At 38.7% G+C, this 16,805-nt stretch overlaps 1 protein-coding gene across 6 annotated transcripts in view; it reads right to left on the reverse strand.

Moving 5' to 3' along the window:
• GBF1 (golgi brefeldin A resistant guanine nucleotide exchange factor 1) overlaps window positions 1-16,328 on the reverse strand; it is a 130,393-nt gene extending 114,065 nt beyond the window's left edge. For all 6 annotated transcript variants that reach the window (XM_020967326.2, XM_020967307.2, XM_078151089.1 and 3 more), the window contains exon 1: window positions 16,059-16,328. The gene's annotated coding sequence lies outside the window, so the exon portion shown is untranslated. The remainder of the gene's footprint in view (window positions 1-16,058) is intronic.
• Between the last annotated feature and the right edge of the window lie 477 nt (window positions 16,329-16,805).

A 16,805-nucleotide genomic window follows, 5' to 3' on the forward strand; every position in this document is an offset into this window, starting at 1 on the left:
TAAAGCTCACAGGTCCCCAGCCTGAGCTATCCTTGAGATCACAGAATAACAAGACATTCAATACACCAAAAAAGACACACAAGAACCCATAAGGGGGAAAAAACTTAGCTGTGTACTTCACAGAAGTACACAGAGCCTGGCACCAACATAAAGTCCAAAGTCAGGAAATATGCTGAGCAAACAAAAAAAGGTTCTCTCCATAAAGAACTATTAGGGTAACAGAAGCACTCAAGACACAAGCCCAAAAGAGGAGAATGATTCCAAAATATCTATAAGCAAAACCTCAAAGAAAAATATAGCTTGGGCAAAAGTCCAACCAGAATTCCTAGAAGAGATAGAGAGGTTTTTTTTTTAAAAAAGCAGCTAAAAATGATCTTAAAAACCAAGTAAAAGATGTGAGAACATCAGGAAGAAGTATAGCAATCTCCCTCTCCCTCAAAAGTCCTCCAAAGAGATCTAGAAAACATACCAGATTGAATCTTTATGGGAAAATCCAAAACAAAGTCATAGAGAGTCAATTTTCTAACCCAGGTTGGCCTGGGGAAAGAGAGGTCTATGGACAATCAGAGATACAGTCTAGCCAGAAGCATACCATGTGTGGAACATTCCAGTAACAATGGAGAATTTGTGTATCAGAGCAAGAGGAGGCTCCGGACCCACACTGGGGCACCCTCAAACCCATACCAAGGTACCGTGACCAGAACCAGTGCCAACTGAAAGCTTTATCACCTACTACCAAGTTCCAGGTCATTGTTCCAGATGAACAAAGAAAGATGCCTGCACCTAGGGGTGGCATTTTATAGTCCCTAATAGGTACACAGAGAAAAAGGAAGATTCAGAAGCAAGCAACAAAAGTGTGGCTTAGATCCTAGAAGCAGAGCAGGGTCTCAGTTCCAGCTTCTAGCCCAGTCTGAATCCTACAGAGGAATAACCAGGGCAGGAATCCCAGACCAAAGGGGAACCTACAATTGTGTCATTCTGTGTCTTCTTTATCAAGCTGTTGACTCGTTTTTCATGATTTTTTTTTTGCATCACTCTCATTTCTCTTCCCAATTTTTCCTCTACCTCTCTTACTTGATTTTCAAAATCCTTTTTGAGCTCTTCCATGGTCTGAGACTAACTCATATTTTTCTTGGAGGCTTTGGACATAGGAGCTTTGACTTTGTTATCTTCTTCTGAGTTTGTGTTTTGATCTTCCTTGTCACCATAGTAATTTTCAATAGTTTTTTTTCCCGTTGTTTGCTCATTTCCCCAGCCTATTAAGTGACTTTTAACTCTTTGTTAAAGTAGGGATCTGCTTCCAGGGTGGAGGGCACACTGTCCCAAGCTTCAGAGGTTTTGTGTACCTGTTTTCAGAGATACTTCTAGAGACTTATAAATTTTCAGTTCTTCCAAGGTGGTATTATCTAAGGACAGGTGCATTTACTACTCCTCTGGCTTTTGCTCTGGTCTGTGAGTGACCACAAGCACTCTTTTCTGCCCTGGAACTGTGAGGAGGGTCCCCTCTGCACTACTGCCATAAGCTCTACTATGCTAGTGCTCTTCCTCACCCTGGGACTGCAACCCAGGACTGCGACTAGGATCGAAGTATAGGAAAAGCAACAGAGTCCTGCCTCACTGCTAGCAAACAGACCCCTGTTATCTCTTTCTGACCAGCTGTTCAACCCCCTTACCATCTGTGGGCTGAGAGCTCCAAAAGCAACTGCTGCCACTGCTGCCACTGCTGCTGTTAATTCAGTCACTCCTAAAGCCTGCTCCTGGTTTGCTGGGATGCTAGACTATGCTCCACTCTCACCCAAGTGCAACAGACCTTTTCTGCTTACCTTCTAAGCTGTCTTTGGCACCTATAAGCTGAGAGGTCTGGAAACTACCACTGCTGCCAGTGATTCATTGGCCCTGAGGCCTATTCAGGGTTTGTTGAGGCCCAGTTTGCACTGGCACAGCCTGAATTGGAATGCACTCCTCTCTCACCCTGGTGCAACAGACCTTTCCTATCAACCTTCCAAGTTGTTTTGGTCTATGGACCAAGTGAAACTTGTTTCACTCAGTCTTTTTACAGGTTCTGCTACTCTATAATTTGTTTTTGTTTTGTTTTGTTTTTTGTTTTATAGAATTTGTTTAGAGTCATTTTAAAAGGTGTTTGGAGGGGTTTGGGGGAAAGCTCAGGTGAGTCCCTACCTTTACTCTGCCATCTTGGCTCTGCCTCCTCAACTGTGTCATTCTGAAGCAGCAATATTTTCCAGCTGGTTGATAATGACTGAATCCAGCAGTAGTCTACTTCGTGGGAATTAATGAAAAGAAATGCAAGGGAAGGCATTCCAGGGTGTAAAACTGTATTATAAAGCAAGAATCATCAAAACTATTTGGTACTGGCTAAGAAATAAAGTGGTGTATCAGGTTAGGTCCACAAGACAAAGTAGTCAATGACTACAGTAATCTACTGTTTGATAAATCCAAAGACTTCAGCTTCTGGGATAAGAACTCAATATCTGACAAAAACTGCTGGGAAAAGTGGAAAAGAGTATGGCAGAAACTAGGCATAGACCAACATCTTACATTGTATACCAAGATAAGATCCAAATGGGTACATAATTTAAACATAAAGGGTGATACCATAAGCAAATTTGGAGAGAAAGGAATAGTTTACCTGTCAGATCTATGGAGAAGGGAAGAATTTATGACCAAACAAGAGATAGAGAACATTATGAAATGCAAAATGGATAATTTTGATTACATTTAATTTAAAAGTTTTTGCACAAACAAGGCCAATGCAACCAAGATTGGAAGGGAAGCAGAAAGCTGGGAAACAATTTTTACAGCCAGTATCTCTGATAAAGGCCTCATTTCTAAAATATAGAGAGAGCTGAGTCAAATTTATGAGAAATTTAAGTCATTCCCCAATTGATGAATGGCCAAAGGATATGAACAGGCAGTTTTCAGATGAAGAAATTAAAGCCATCTATAATCATATGAAAAAAATGTTCCAAATCACTACTGATTAGAAAAATGCAAATTAAAACAACTCTGAGGTACCACTTCATACCTATCAAATTGGCTAATGTGACAAAACAGGAAAATGATAAATGTTGGAGATGTGGGAAAATTGGAACACTAATGCATTGTTGGTGGAGTCGTGAAATGATTCAACCATTCTGGAGAGCAATTTGGAACTATGCCCAAAGGGCTATAAAAATGTGCATACCCTTTGACCCAGCACTACCACTACTAGGTCTGTATCCCAAAGAGATCATAAAAAGGGAAAAGGACCCACATGTATGAAAATATTTATAGCAGCTCTTTTTGCGGTGGCAAAGAATTAGAAATTGAGGGGATGCCCATTAATTGGGGAATGGCTGAACAAGTTGTGGTATATGAATGTAATGGAATACTATTGTGCTTTAGGAAATGATGAGCAGACAGATTTCAGAAAAACCTGGAAAGACTTGTATGGTCTAATGCTGAGTGAAGTAAGCAGAAGCAAGAGAACATTGTACACAATAACAGCCACGTTGTGCGATGACTAATATTGATAAACTTAACCCTTCCCAGCAATACAAGGATCTAAGACATCTCCAAAGGCCTCATGATGGAAAATGCTATCCACATCCAAAGAAAGAACTATGGAGTTTGAATGCAGATCGAAGCATACTATTTGCTATTTTTTTCCTTCTCTTGTGTTTTGTTTCCTCTTTCCTCCTATTGGTTCTAATTCTTACTTACAACATCACTAATGTGAAATATGTTTAATAGGAATGTATATGTATAGCCTATATCAGATTGTGCACCATTTTGGGGAAGGAGGTGAGGAGGGAGGGGGAGAAAAATTTAAAATTCAAAAGCTTATGGAAGTGATTGTTGATAAACCAAAATAAATTAATTTTAAAAAAATAAGAAATGATGAGCAGGCAGATTTCAGAAAAACCTGGAAAGACTTACATGAATTGATGCTGAGTGAAGTGAGCAGAGCCAGAAGAACACTGTACACAGTAACAGCAACACTGTACAACGACCAACTTTGATAGACTTAGCTCTTCCCAGCAATACAATGATCTAAGACAATTCCAAAAGATGCATGATGGAAAATGCTATCCACATCCAAAGAAAAAACTATATAGCCTGAAGGCAGACTGAAGTATATTACTGAAGCTTACTTTTTTGTTTTTTTCTTTCTCACAGATTTTCCCTTTTATTCTGATTCTTCTTTCACAACATGACTAATATGGAAATACGGTTTTTCAAAAAATAGTCTACTGTTGTTCAGATCCAAACCCAGGTCAGGAACCTGCAGAAGTCAGATCAGGGTACAACAATCAGACTTTGCCCTGGAAAAGAGCACTTGGAGAGCACTGAAAATTTGTGGATTGCCAGTCTGTGCTGTAAGTGAAATCTTGGAATAACACAACATTCAATAGCCCAAGAAAGTAGCAACATGACCAGCCCAGACTTTCCATCTAGAAGTACAGGGTCCAGCCCTAACAATGAGTCCAAAGTCAGGAAGTAGGCTGGAAGAATGAATAAATGAAAAAGAAACCCACATTAAAAGGCATTATTGTGACAGGGAAGTTTAAGACATAAACCCAGAAAAAGAGGAAGGCTCCAAAATATTTACAACAAAGTCTGAAAGAAAAACATAGCTTACCCTAGAATTCCTAGAAGCGACGAAACAAGAGTTTTAGAATGTTTTTTTTGTGGATGTAATGATCGAGTATGGGAGGGAAAATCTGAGAAAAAAATGAGAGTTATGGAAGAAAGAATTAGAAAGGGAATTTACAGCTTGCAGAAGAGGTACAAAACCTTGCCCAAGTAACAAACTCCCTGAAAATTGGGCTGAACCACATAGAAGTCAATGACTATATGAGACAACAAGAAATATTAAAACAAAGTCAAAAGACTGAAGAAAGAAAAAAAAAAGGAAAACATAGGATATCTCTTAGCCAAAACAACTAACCTAGAAAACAGATCTAAGAGATAATTTAGGAATCAATAGACTACCTGAAAGCCATGACCAAAAAAAAAATAGCCTAGAAATCATATTTCAGGAAATCTTAAAAGAAAATTGTTTAGATCCCTTAGAACCAGAAGGCAAACTGGAAATAGAAAGAATCCACTGGTCATTTCCAAAAAGAAACCCCAAAATGAAAACTCCTAGGAATATTGTAGCCAAAATCCAGAGTGTCCATGTCAAAGGGAAAATATTGCAAGCAGCCAGAAAGAAAGAACTAAATGCTGAAGAACCAAAGTCAGTATTATACAAGATTATACAAGGAATGAAGAGTTGAGAATATGATATTCCAGAAGGCAAAAAAATATATAGGTTTACAACCAAGAATGACTTATCCAGGAAACTGAGTACAATCTTACAGGAGAAAAAAAAGGGTGTGGGGGGGAAACTTTAATTAAATAAATGACTTTTAAGCATTCTTTATTGAAAAAAACCCAACAGAACTGAAAAGAAACTCTTTAAGTACAAACATGGGAGTCAAGAGAAAAATTAAAAAGGTAAACATGAATGAACAATCATCACAACAGAATAAACAAAACTAATATGCTGACATTCTAATACGGTCAGATGATACATGTGTCCCCTCTGAACCCTATTATCATTGAGAGAGATGGAGGGAATCTATTAGAACTGAGACTAATTCTGTTGTCTTGATGATTTTAAAAGATGAGTGGAAAGGGAAGAGAAGAGGAAGAAAGAGAGAGTAAGGCTGGGGAAAATTATCACCTATAATTGGGGTGCAGAAGTAGAAGTCTTCTTCTAAAACAAGGGAATGAGTGGGCAACACTTAAATCTCACTTTAATCTGAACTGGTCAAAGGAAGGAAGAATACATACAGCTGGGTACAGAAATATATTTAACTCAACAGGGAAACAGGAGGGAAAAGGGAAAAGGGGAAATAAGGGGGAGGCTAGATTAAGAGAGGGTTTAATACTAAACAAAACAAACTCTCTCTAGGGTGGATTTTGAAGAGGCATTTAAAAGAAAAGAATAAAGAACCTGTTATTAGGCTCTGGATGAGGGAAAGAGAAGAGAGGCAGGGGAACATAAGCAGATTATACCAAACCTAGGGAACTAGTGCTATACTCACTCCTCTCACATGACCCATTTCTTTAGAAGTAGGAAATGGGAAAGAAAAAGAAGGAAAAGAATAAGAGAATACAGTGAAGACAAATACGCAGTTAGCAATCATAACTATAGAGGTGAATGGGATGAACTCACCCACAAAAAAAAGAAGACAGCAGAATGGATTAGAAAGCAGAAACAGACAATATGCTGCTCACAAGAAACACAGTTGAAATAGAAAGATACTCTAGAACAAGAGCTCTATCTACCTCACCACCAGAAAATAAAACAAAAAAGAAGTGAAGGACCTGAATAAAATTTTAGAAAAGTTAGATATGATACTTCTAGAGATTACTGAAAAAGAACAAATAAAAAGGGGCATCCATATTTCTCAGCTATATGTGACACCTTAACAAAAACTGACCATGTATTAGGGAATAAAAAAACTTACAAATGCAAAAAAGTAGAAATATTAAGTTCAACTTTTACAGACCACAATAAAAAGCATATTCAACAAAAGGCCACTGAAGAACCAATTAAAAACTAACTGGTGAGAAATAAAAATTCTAAAGAATGGGTGGATCAAAGAACAAATCATAGAACCAATCCATAATTTTATTAAAGAAAATATGAACAATGGGACAACACACCAAAATTTTGGATATGCTGCTAAAGCAGTCTTTATATGAAAACATATATCTTTAAACACTTTCATCAATAAAAGAGAAAAAGAGCAGATAAAAAAAGCTGGAAAGCCAACAAATTAAAAACCTCTAATTAAGCATCAAACACAAATCCTGAAAATCAAAGAAGAGATGAAAAGAATTAAAAAAAAAAACCCAATAAATTCATAAGTAAAACTTGGGGCTGGTATTTAGAAAACAAAAAAATAGAAAAGATCAACCATTAGCTAACTTGATTTTTTAAAAAAATCAAATCAAATTACCAGTATCAAAAATGAAAAAGGTGAATTCACAATCAATGAAGGAGAAATAAAAGAAGTTATTAGAAATTATTTTGCCCAATTATATCCCAATAAACCAGTGACCTAAATTAAATAGATATTTACAAAAATATAAAATGCCCAAATTAAATGACTGACAGACTGGCAAGAGGGAAAGTGGCTAGTACTAGAGAACTGAATAGACAGGATGTGGCTCAGTAGCTTTTCCTTTCTCTAGACTGCCCAAGCTCTGAAGACCCAAGACTTAAAAAGTTCCCAGATTTTACCATATATCACAGTAAGTTTAAAATGGATAAGTAACCTAAATATTAAAAATATGCCATAAAAAAATATTAGAAGAAAACCAGATAAGGTACTTTTTACAACTATGTCTAAGGGGAAATATTAACCAAACACTAGATGGAGGCTATCATATGTGTATGTGTATTATTTCTCCTTCACTGATTGTGAATTCACCTTTTTCATTTTTTATACTGGTAATTTGATTTGATTTTTTTAAAAAATCAAGTTAGCTAATGGTTGATCTTTTTTCTATTTTTTTGTTTTCTAAATACCAGCTCCCAGTTTTACTTATGAATTTATTGGGGGGTTTTTGTTTTTAATTCTTTTCATCTCTTCTTTGATTTTCAGGAGTTGTGTTTTGATGCTTAATTAGAGATTTTTAATTTGTTGGCTTTCCAGTTTTTTTATCTGCTCTTTTTCTCTTTTATTGACAAAAGTGTTTAAAGATATGTTTTCAGCTGTGTGACCCTGGGCAAGTCACTTAACCCCAATTGCCTAAAAAACAAAAACAAAAACAAGATATATGTTTTCATATAATACATATATGATAATATTTGTATTTTTGATTACAAAAAAATTTAAAAGCTTCTGCACAGACAAATTCAATGCAACTAGAACGGGAAAGGCAACACTTTGGAAAAATCTTTATAAATATCTCCAATAGTGATTTGTACTTATACAAAATAAATAAGGCACTAACACAAATATATACGATGTTCCAAAAGTTTTAGTGAGGTTTTAAGTGCCCCAATGAATGGATAAGTGGTTAAAGGATATGAACAAACAATTATAAGAATTGCAAACTATGCCAGTTTCTAGTTGGGTCCTGCCCCAGGACCATGGATATGGGGAAAAGATGGTCTAGTCTTTGTCACCTCCCTAACTTCAGTGGGATACTGCCCCAAGACCATCTCTAGTACTAAGCTGCCCTCTAGGGACAAGACCTCTTCTATTTCATGCCCCATAGGACCTTCTACCATGAAAGAAAGGCAAATCCATCTTCCTGACCAGGCTCTCATATGTCTGCCTGCTCAGATCTTCTGTGAGAAAGGTCTCCTGGGGCCTCACAAGACATAACATTACTACCTGCCAAGAGCTTAAACCTCAAGGAAGGACCTCAAATAGTCTAATCATATGTTTCTCCTCGGTGGACCTATATCTAGTGACTGATACTCTGCCTGGACTCACTCCTCAGTGGTTAGTATATTACCATGTTGTAATACTCCCTGCTCCGTATTTCTACTTCCAGACACTCCCTCTCCCACTTTCAATAAACAACCTCTCTTCCTTTGAGTTTTACAACATCCAAATATATTACCCAATCTACATTCTGATAGTTATTATCTATCAACCCCCAAAACATTCCATTTCCTAAAACAATGAATTCTGTGCTTGGCTCACAATCTCTCTCTCTCTCTCTCTCTCTCTCTCTCTCTCTCTCTCTCTCTCTTTCTCTCTCTCCCTTCCTCCCTAATTTTAGCCTTAATAAAAATGACTTCCACATACATATCAATGTTCTTTCAAATACTCTAAATTCCTAGTTCCTCAATCTACTCAATTCCCATGACCTACTCTTCCATTCCACCTTAGAAACACAGAGATGGTCATACCCTTGATGTTGCACATTCCCCACAAATATTCTATTCCTAGCTCATGAACTCCAAAATTCCTCTATCTGATCATAATCTTTTATCAGCTTTGCAACTCCGAACCCTGATCTTGATTATCACTCCATTCTCTCCACTCCCCAGTTCTTTCCCAGGCCATAATCTTGTACTTACAACACTGTCCTTCCTTCATTATCTTAATCCCTTGGTTGAGCTAACCAACTCAACTCTACACTAGAATTTCTGGCCTCCTGGACCTATTGTCTATTATGTCTTGCCAATACCCAACCTTGAATTACTCCCACCATCCACCACCTAGGCAGCTAGGTGGCCCAGTGGATAGAGCGCTGCACTTGGGGGTCAGAAAGATCTAAATGCAAATCCTGCCTCACTAGCTGTGTGACCAAGGGCATGTCACTTAACCCTCTCAGCCACAGTTTCCTCATCTCTAAAATGAAGGTAATAATAGCACCTATCTAAAAGGTTTATTGTGAGGATCAAATGATCCTCACAATAAGTACTTTGCAAATCTTAAGACTCTGCATAAATGCTAGCTACTATTATTACTGCTCCCATTCATGTGCTACAGAGCAAAGTTGGAGGAAATCACAAAACTATGATAACTAAGTCCAATATTATCTAATCTCAAGTGGGACCTCAATGTAAATGTTCTATTCATCTTAATTGGTTCACTATACCACTTTCCACAAAGACTATTCTAAAACTCATATCTCCTCAAACCTCCTGTGGTAATTCTTTCTGCCACTCTCTCAACTGAGGCCCTCTCCTCACATTTCACTGAAAAAAAAAAAGAGACCATTTGCCTAAAGCTTCCCTATATTCCCTCCTCATTGCACATCACTGATGCACCTTTCCCCATTCTCTCCTTCTTCACTCTGTCTAAAATTAAGAGAATGCCCCTCTGGGCCAAAGCCAATTCCTCTACATATATCCCTGATCTTATCCCCTCCCAACTTCTCCAGCAAACTGTCCCCATTATCATCCCCAAGCCCTTTCTTACATCCAATCTCTCCCCAACTACTGGCTCCTTCTGCCTATAAACAAGCCTATGTTCCCCTTATGCTTAAAAAAAAAAAAAACCTTACTTACTTTTCACTCCTGCTGGCTATCCTATAATTCTTCTCCCCTTCATAGCTATGCTCCTTGAGAGAGTGGCTCCACTTCCTCTCCTCCCATTCATTTCTAAACTCTCTGCAATATAGACACAACTCTCTTCAAAGTTACCAATGTCCTCTTAATTGCCAAATCTAGTGGCCTCAGTCTTCATACTTTTTGACTTCTCTGCAACATGTAACATTGCCAGTCATCTCCTACTAGATACTCTCTCCTCTCTAGGTTGTTCTGACAGTGATCTCTCCTGGTTCTCTTCCTATTTGTCCAGCCACTCCTTCCCAGTCTTCTTTGCAGCTCTTCATCTACCTTATGCCCACTTGGGTGTCCCCTAAGATTCCATTATGGGCCTTCCACTGTGTCCCACTATTCAAAGGTAAATCTGTCTACAAGCTGGGCATTTAAGAACATCAACTTCAACCTAGAACTGAACACACTATCTATCCTCAGCCAACATTTCAAAGGTCTTAGAGGAGAGTCAAGCTTTCTGTTTTAAAGGACAGAACCTTTCTCATTTGAACCTTTTCCACAAAGAAAAGGAAAACCTTCTATAGCTTCAACGGATGCTGCCCAGGCCCAGCTGGCATGCTATTATCCAAAAGTTACATTTATTAGCCTTGCCCATTCAATAATCTAGATAGCCTACTATGAAATAGATGCCAATTTAACCAAGTCAATATCCTACAGAAGTGAGGAAAACTCATTAAACTAATGGACTAAATAGACTGCTATTTCATTTTCCAGTTTAGTTAAATACCTCTCTAGAAAACAGCCAAACTCAGGCCGATCAATTAGAATCTAAGTATTTGTTCCTACAACCATTTTCCTCCCACTTATTTTAAATTAATAGATTTTATGCTCCCTATTTTAGAATAACTAGCTGGGCTTAGTTGCTGGGCATTGCTGGACAAGATGATGATGATTATATAGATTTCTGGACCACAACTTAAAATACAGAACTCTAAGGAGGTACAAAAATATTTATAGCTCCTTTTTAGCAGTGGCAAAGAATTAGAAATTGAAGAGGTACCCATCAGTTAGGGAACGGTTGAACAAGTTATAATACATAAATATAATGAATACTATTTTGCTGTAAGAAATGATGGAGACAATTTCAGGGAAACCTGGAAAGACTTGTATGAACTGATTAAAAGTGATATGAGCAATAACAGAACAATTTATACAATGGCAACAATATGATAAAGATAAACAACTTGGAAAGAATCAGGAACTCTGATAAGCATGATGACCAATTGTAATTTCAGAGGACTCAATGATGAAACATACTCCCAACCTCCTAACAGAGAGGTGAAAGACTCAAAGTATAAAACGAAACAATTTTTTTTGACATGGCCAAATGTTAATTTGTTTTGCTTGGATATACATGTTTGTAATAGTTTTGTTTTTCTTTCTTCTCATTTGGAGTTTGGGGAAATGACATGGTAGGGAGAGAAGGCAGATTTTTGCTGAATGAAAAAAATTTTAATTAAAAAAACCAATGGAGGTCTCATACAGAGTGAAGTAAGCAGAGCCAAGAAAACAATATACACAATGACTACAACAGTGTAAATAAAGAACCATAAAAAAATCAAAAGTGAATGTTGCAAAATTACAAAGAACAAGCATGACTCAAAAGAAGAGATATGAGAAGAAACCCTTATTCTATCCCTTTGCAGAGATGGGAGGTCTGCATATAGCACGTATTTTCACTTTTTTTTGAAAATATGGATCAGCTATGCTGATTTATTCTTTTTCTTTTGTTTTAAAAAAATACTGCTTGTTCTAAGAGGGCAAGAGGGAGAGATATTAGGGGAAATTATGGTGATAAAAAGACATGAATAAAAATTTATTTTAAAAAAATTATTGGAGGTAGAAACAGAATGGATATTGTTCTCAGAATGTATAGAGCACCTGGTCAGAAAGAAACAGACAAGCTCAGGAAACAGATTACAGGCTTGGCATTAAGAAATGATGCACTGTTGAAGGGGCCTTCAGTTTTATAGGCTAGTGGTGTTGAACTCCAATAGAAACAGATCCCTACAGGCTACATATTGACTTGGAAAACCATAAATTAACATTATATTTTATTTTTATTTTTTCAAACATTTTCCAATTATATTTTAATTTGGTTCCAACCATACTAGGGAGTTTCATGGGCCATTCAGAGGCCAAGAATTTGACACTTCTGGTACCAGAAGCAAAGCAGCTAATAATTTTTTGGCTTGACTTAATGATTTTGTCTTTCAAAATGTAGAAAAACCAAAAACGGGAAATGTTATATTGAACTTAATATTCAATGACACAAAAACTGACTACTGGGGTAGAAATGATAGGAACTTTTTTGGTGAAGTAACTGCTCTATTTTCAAACTGATTTGATAATGAGAGTAAAAACAAATGCACCCTGGATTTTGAGAGAGAGATTTCAAAATGTTCAGAGAAAGGATACCTAAGATCCCATAAACTAAAATTCTACAGATGAAGTCTGCCCAGGAAAGATGGGAGGATCATAGGGATTAAGTTTTAAAGATACAAAGAGAAAGAATTCCAATGGCAGGGGAAAGGAAGGAGAGTTTAAAAAAAAAAGACACGGAAACCTAGGGAACATACTTAAATTTTTTTTAAAAGACATATATAAAAGATGAAAGATAAGGTAAGTAAAGGAAAATGAGTTCAAAAGTATATAATAAGAGTATGAGGAGTGCTAAAAGTCAAAATGAGCTGATACTGGTGAGGAAAGCTGGACTGCTGCTCAGGGTAGATGGAATGATGACAACAGATGACAGAAAGGAGAACTCTTCAACTTTTAATTTATTTTTGTTTTCTCTACCAAGCATAATGATCTTCAAACTGGAAAGGACAGGACAAAAATTACTACTAGGGAGTTGAAATTCAAGATCAGTAGGACAGTGAGAGCCTAGTTGTTCTTGATAAGTTCAATTCACCTGGCCCAGATAAACTGCAACGCAGGGTTGTCCTGAAAAAATTTATGAGACTGTGATTTCTGAGCCACTCTCTGTGATCTCTGAAAAATCAGAGAAGACTTTTTGGCAAAGAGGTGCCAAAAGAGACATACATTTTCAGACATGGCCAATGGCTTATTTGACTATAGTTATTTGTTACAAGGGAGGGCTTTGGAGTTGGGGTGAGGTGTAGAATTAGTGGATAGTGGCAGAATTAGTGAATAGTGACATAAAAGAGCACAGAAAAGCATTTAAAACACACTGTAAACAAAAGTTTAGAAAGTGACACAAATAGGGCAATTTTGTTAATAATAGGTTACATGTAATGTATACTTTAAAACGAGAAAGATCAATGGAGAACAGAAAAGGTGCCAAACATGATGTTCCAATTTTCAAAAAGAAAACAGTGGCATCTGCAAACCATAGACTGGTGACCTTGACTTCAATTCCTAGCAAAGTTCTAAAACACATAAGGGATGGGGAGTAAACATCTAGAAAAAGAAGTGGTAATTACAGTGAACCAGCACACCTTCATCAAGAACAGGTCATGCCAGACTAACCTCATTTCCTGCACTGATAGGGTTGCCATGCAGGTAGATCAAACACTATATAGTTCATCTACATTTTAGCAAAGCATTTTTCAAAGTCTCTCATTCTACTCTTGTGGACAACATGTAGAGATACGGAATTGATAATAGTACAGTATGAGAGAGTCTACACTAGTTGAATGGATAAACAAAAAAATTAGTCATCAATGGTTTGATGTCACCTTGGAAGGAGCTAGCTAGTGATGTACCACAGGAATCTATGCTTTGCCCTGTGCTGTTTAATACTCTTCTTCTTCTTCTTCTTCTTCTTCTTTTAATCAATAATGACTTAGAGAAAGGCATACTAAAGGTATGTCATTATCAAATATGAAGATGACACAAAACTCAGGATAGAGAACATGAAGGATGGACATGATGAACAGAATTAGAATCCAAAAAGAATATGATAGGCTATAACATGAAACTGTTTAATAAAATGAAATTAAATGTAGATTCATTTGGGTTCAAAAATCAACTTCACAAATACAAGATGAGGGAGGTATGGCTAGATAGTTTTTCCTTAGAAAGATTCAACAGTTTTAGCAGTGTGAGTGCAATAACTTAAAATGGCATCCAAAAAAGGTAACAACCTTTGGCTACAATATAATAAGTATGGTGGCTAGGTCCAAGAAAGTGATAGCTCCATTCTATCTTGCCATAATTGGTCCATAAGTTGAATATTATGTTCAGTAGTGTATGCCACATTTTAGGAAGGCCATTGATAAACAAGGATAATGAAGAGTCTCAAGGTTCTCCTATTTGAAGGGCTGCTGAAGAAGCTAAGAATGTTTAATTTGGAGAAGAGAAGATTTGTGGTGGGAGTAGGTGGATATGCTAGATGTCTTCAAGCATTTAAAGAGCTGTCCCATGTAAGTGGGATGAAGTTTGCTCTGTTTGGCCCCAGACGGCAGAAATAGGAGCAAAAGATAGAAGCTACAGAAAAGCAAATAAAAACTTTCTAATAGGCCTATCCAAAGTGGAATGGGCTTTCTAAGGATCAAGTGGGTCTTTGAGGTTTTCAAGCATATGTTGTCAGGTAATATGCAGAGCTTCTTGTTTAGGTTAACAGTTGGACTAGATGGTTTCTAAGGCACTTGCCAATTATGTGATCCTGTCATTCTATGAATGCAATCACTTCAAAACCTCAAGCACCATTCCCTTTAGCCTTCAGTATATAGTCTATCTTCATTACAGTGCAGTGCTTCTAATGGCCAAAGCTGCAATTCTTAATCACACCCAAATCCTGCTATATTACTTCAGGCTTTCCAAGTTTTGTACTGCTCTTATAAAGAAGAACTATAAACTGATCACAATGACAACCAAGAAAGAGAAATACTGAAATATCTGTAATTCCCACAGAAACTAGCTCACTACCTTCCAGTTTCTGAATAAATGCAAATTTCTGCATGACCTGTTCAAAGATTTCTGTAGAATACTAGACTACTGAATCCACATTTTCAAGATCAGCTATAAATTCTATAGCTTCTAAATAAACCTCAACCCATCAGTCTAAAATATTACCACAACCTGAACTGTATCTGTCCTCAGTGCCTGGTACAAAGCTTTAGGCCCAGTTCTATCAATTGCCCTGTGCCCTGGCCCCAACATTGGTGAACTCTCTAAATCTTGCTTTCACTCACTAAAAAAAAGAGATTCAGCAGCTACAAACACCAGAATTCAAAGCCTTCTCTCTCTCTTTCTCAGACATGCTACTACTCTTGAGGCTGTCTTAAGTTAAAACTTCTTCACTACCTAGACAACCATGTGGCAAGAAGGAATGTGGTGAATTATTGTAAGGAAACTAAAAAAAACAAAGGAAATTATCCACATAGAAGAAGGAAAAGCAAAATAATCTTCTCTAAGTCCATTTAAAAACAAAATCTAGGCCCATGGTTTACATTCTATACCTGGTGGCAGGGGGGGCAATATAAACGATCATCTCCCTAGCCCAAACCCCTTGCCTGGCAAGGCTCTATCCTCCCTTGCTTCTTCTGGAGAAGTCACACCAGGATGGGTAGTGCACAGACTCTACCCTCTGAATGCTGAAGCCTTGTCAGAAGAAACCCCTCTCTGAGGATTTGGGTTCAGTTTGTTTTAAGTTGGTGAGGAGCCAGGGGACTGGTAGGCCCTAACTCGGCCTCTCTTTCTGGAGACAAAGCTTTAGCGAAGAGCGGACAGCATCTGGGACTGAGTGGAAATACTGAGGGGGGATTTAAGCACCTTTCAGGGGGTCTGGGCAAGTGGCCAGGGGGCTCAGAAAGCAGAGTTGAAATAGGCCCTCCCGGGGCGGTCTGGCTAACCTTTGCCCCCAAGATCGCCTTCCAAATTCCTTCCCACAATTCCCCCTCTTTCCCCCCCTATCACCCAAACAGAGGTTCCTGCCTCCCTCGCTCTCAGGCGCAACAGAGCCCCGGCCCTGAAGACCCTGGGGCTTTTCCCGGGAAAAGCTCTCGCTGACCTGTCACCGGATCCAAAATGGCGAGGCCTAGTCCCAGGGCCGGCGGCCACAATTCATGTCCGGCCCGGGAGCCGGCGGAGGCCCCGAACAGTTCCCCAGACCCTGCGACGGGGAGGGAAAAGGAATGGGAATCGGTGCCCAGAGATAAGACTCAGTGAGCCCAGGATGGGATGGAGCCAGCAACAGGAGCAGCAGTGACGACTCAGGCCCTGAGACGGGCGGAGGAACCGGCTCCCTTCCCTGTCACTTCACTGACGTGGTAACCAGGCGCAACCTACGTCGCTGCCTGGTAACTGCGCGAGCCCAGTGGCACATGCAACCAATCCCCGCTAGGTCCGGCGCCGATCGTCCAATCGAATTGGCCTCAGGAACGGAAACCTTTCCGGGAAAGGCGGGATTAGAAGGACTGGAAAAGGATAGGTAAGAGACACCCAATGGGAATGATAGGCTACGAAGTAGCAGGGAGAAACACCAATAGAAAATGAGAAATTGTGCTTGGGAGGTTGGTACGGAGGAGGAGTTAGCTCACGTTCGGTTGCAGTGCGCCGGGACGGCTGCGACCGCGGGGTATTGTGGGGAGAGGGACCTAGGCTAGAACTAGTGGCACGGATTGAGGGGGGTGGTGTTCCGCCCGCGACCCGAATTTCTGGATGTACAATCCTTCCCGTCTCAGCACCACACCCAATCAGAGGTACCTGAGCCAGGACCACGCCCCCACGGGGTACACCTAATCGAGATTGAGAAAGC

Source organism: Phascolarctos cinereus, unplaced genomic scaffold, assembly GCF_003287225.1.
Source record: "Phascolarctos cinereus isolate Bilbo 61053 unplaced genomic scaffold, phaCin_HiC Scaffold_3;HRSCAF=262, whole genome shotgun sequence".
Classification (NCBI taxonomy): domain Eukaryota; kingdom Metazoa; phylum Chordata; class Mammalia; order Diprotodontia; family Phascolarctidae; genus Phascolarctos; species Phascolarctos cinereus.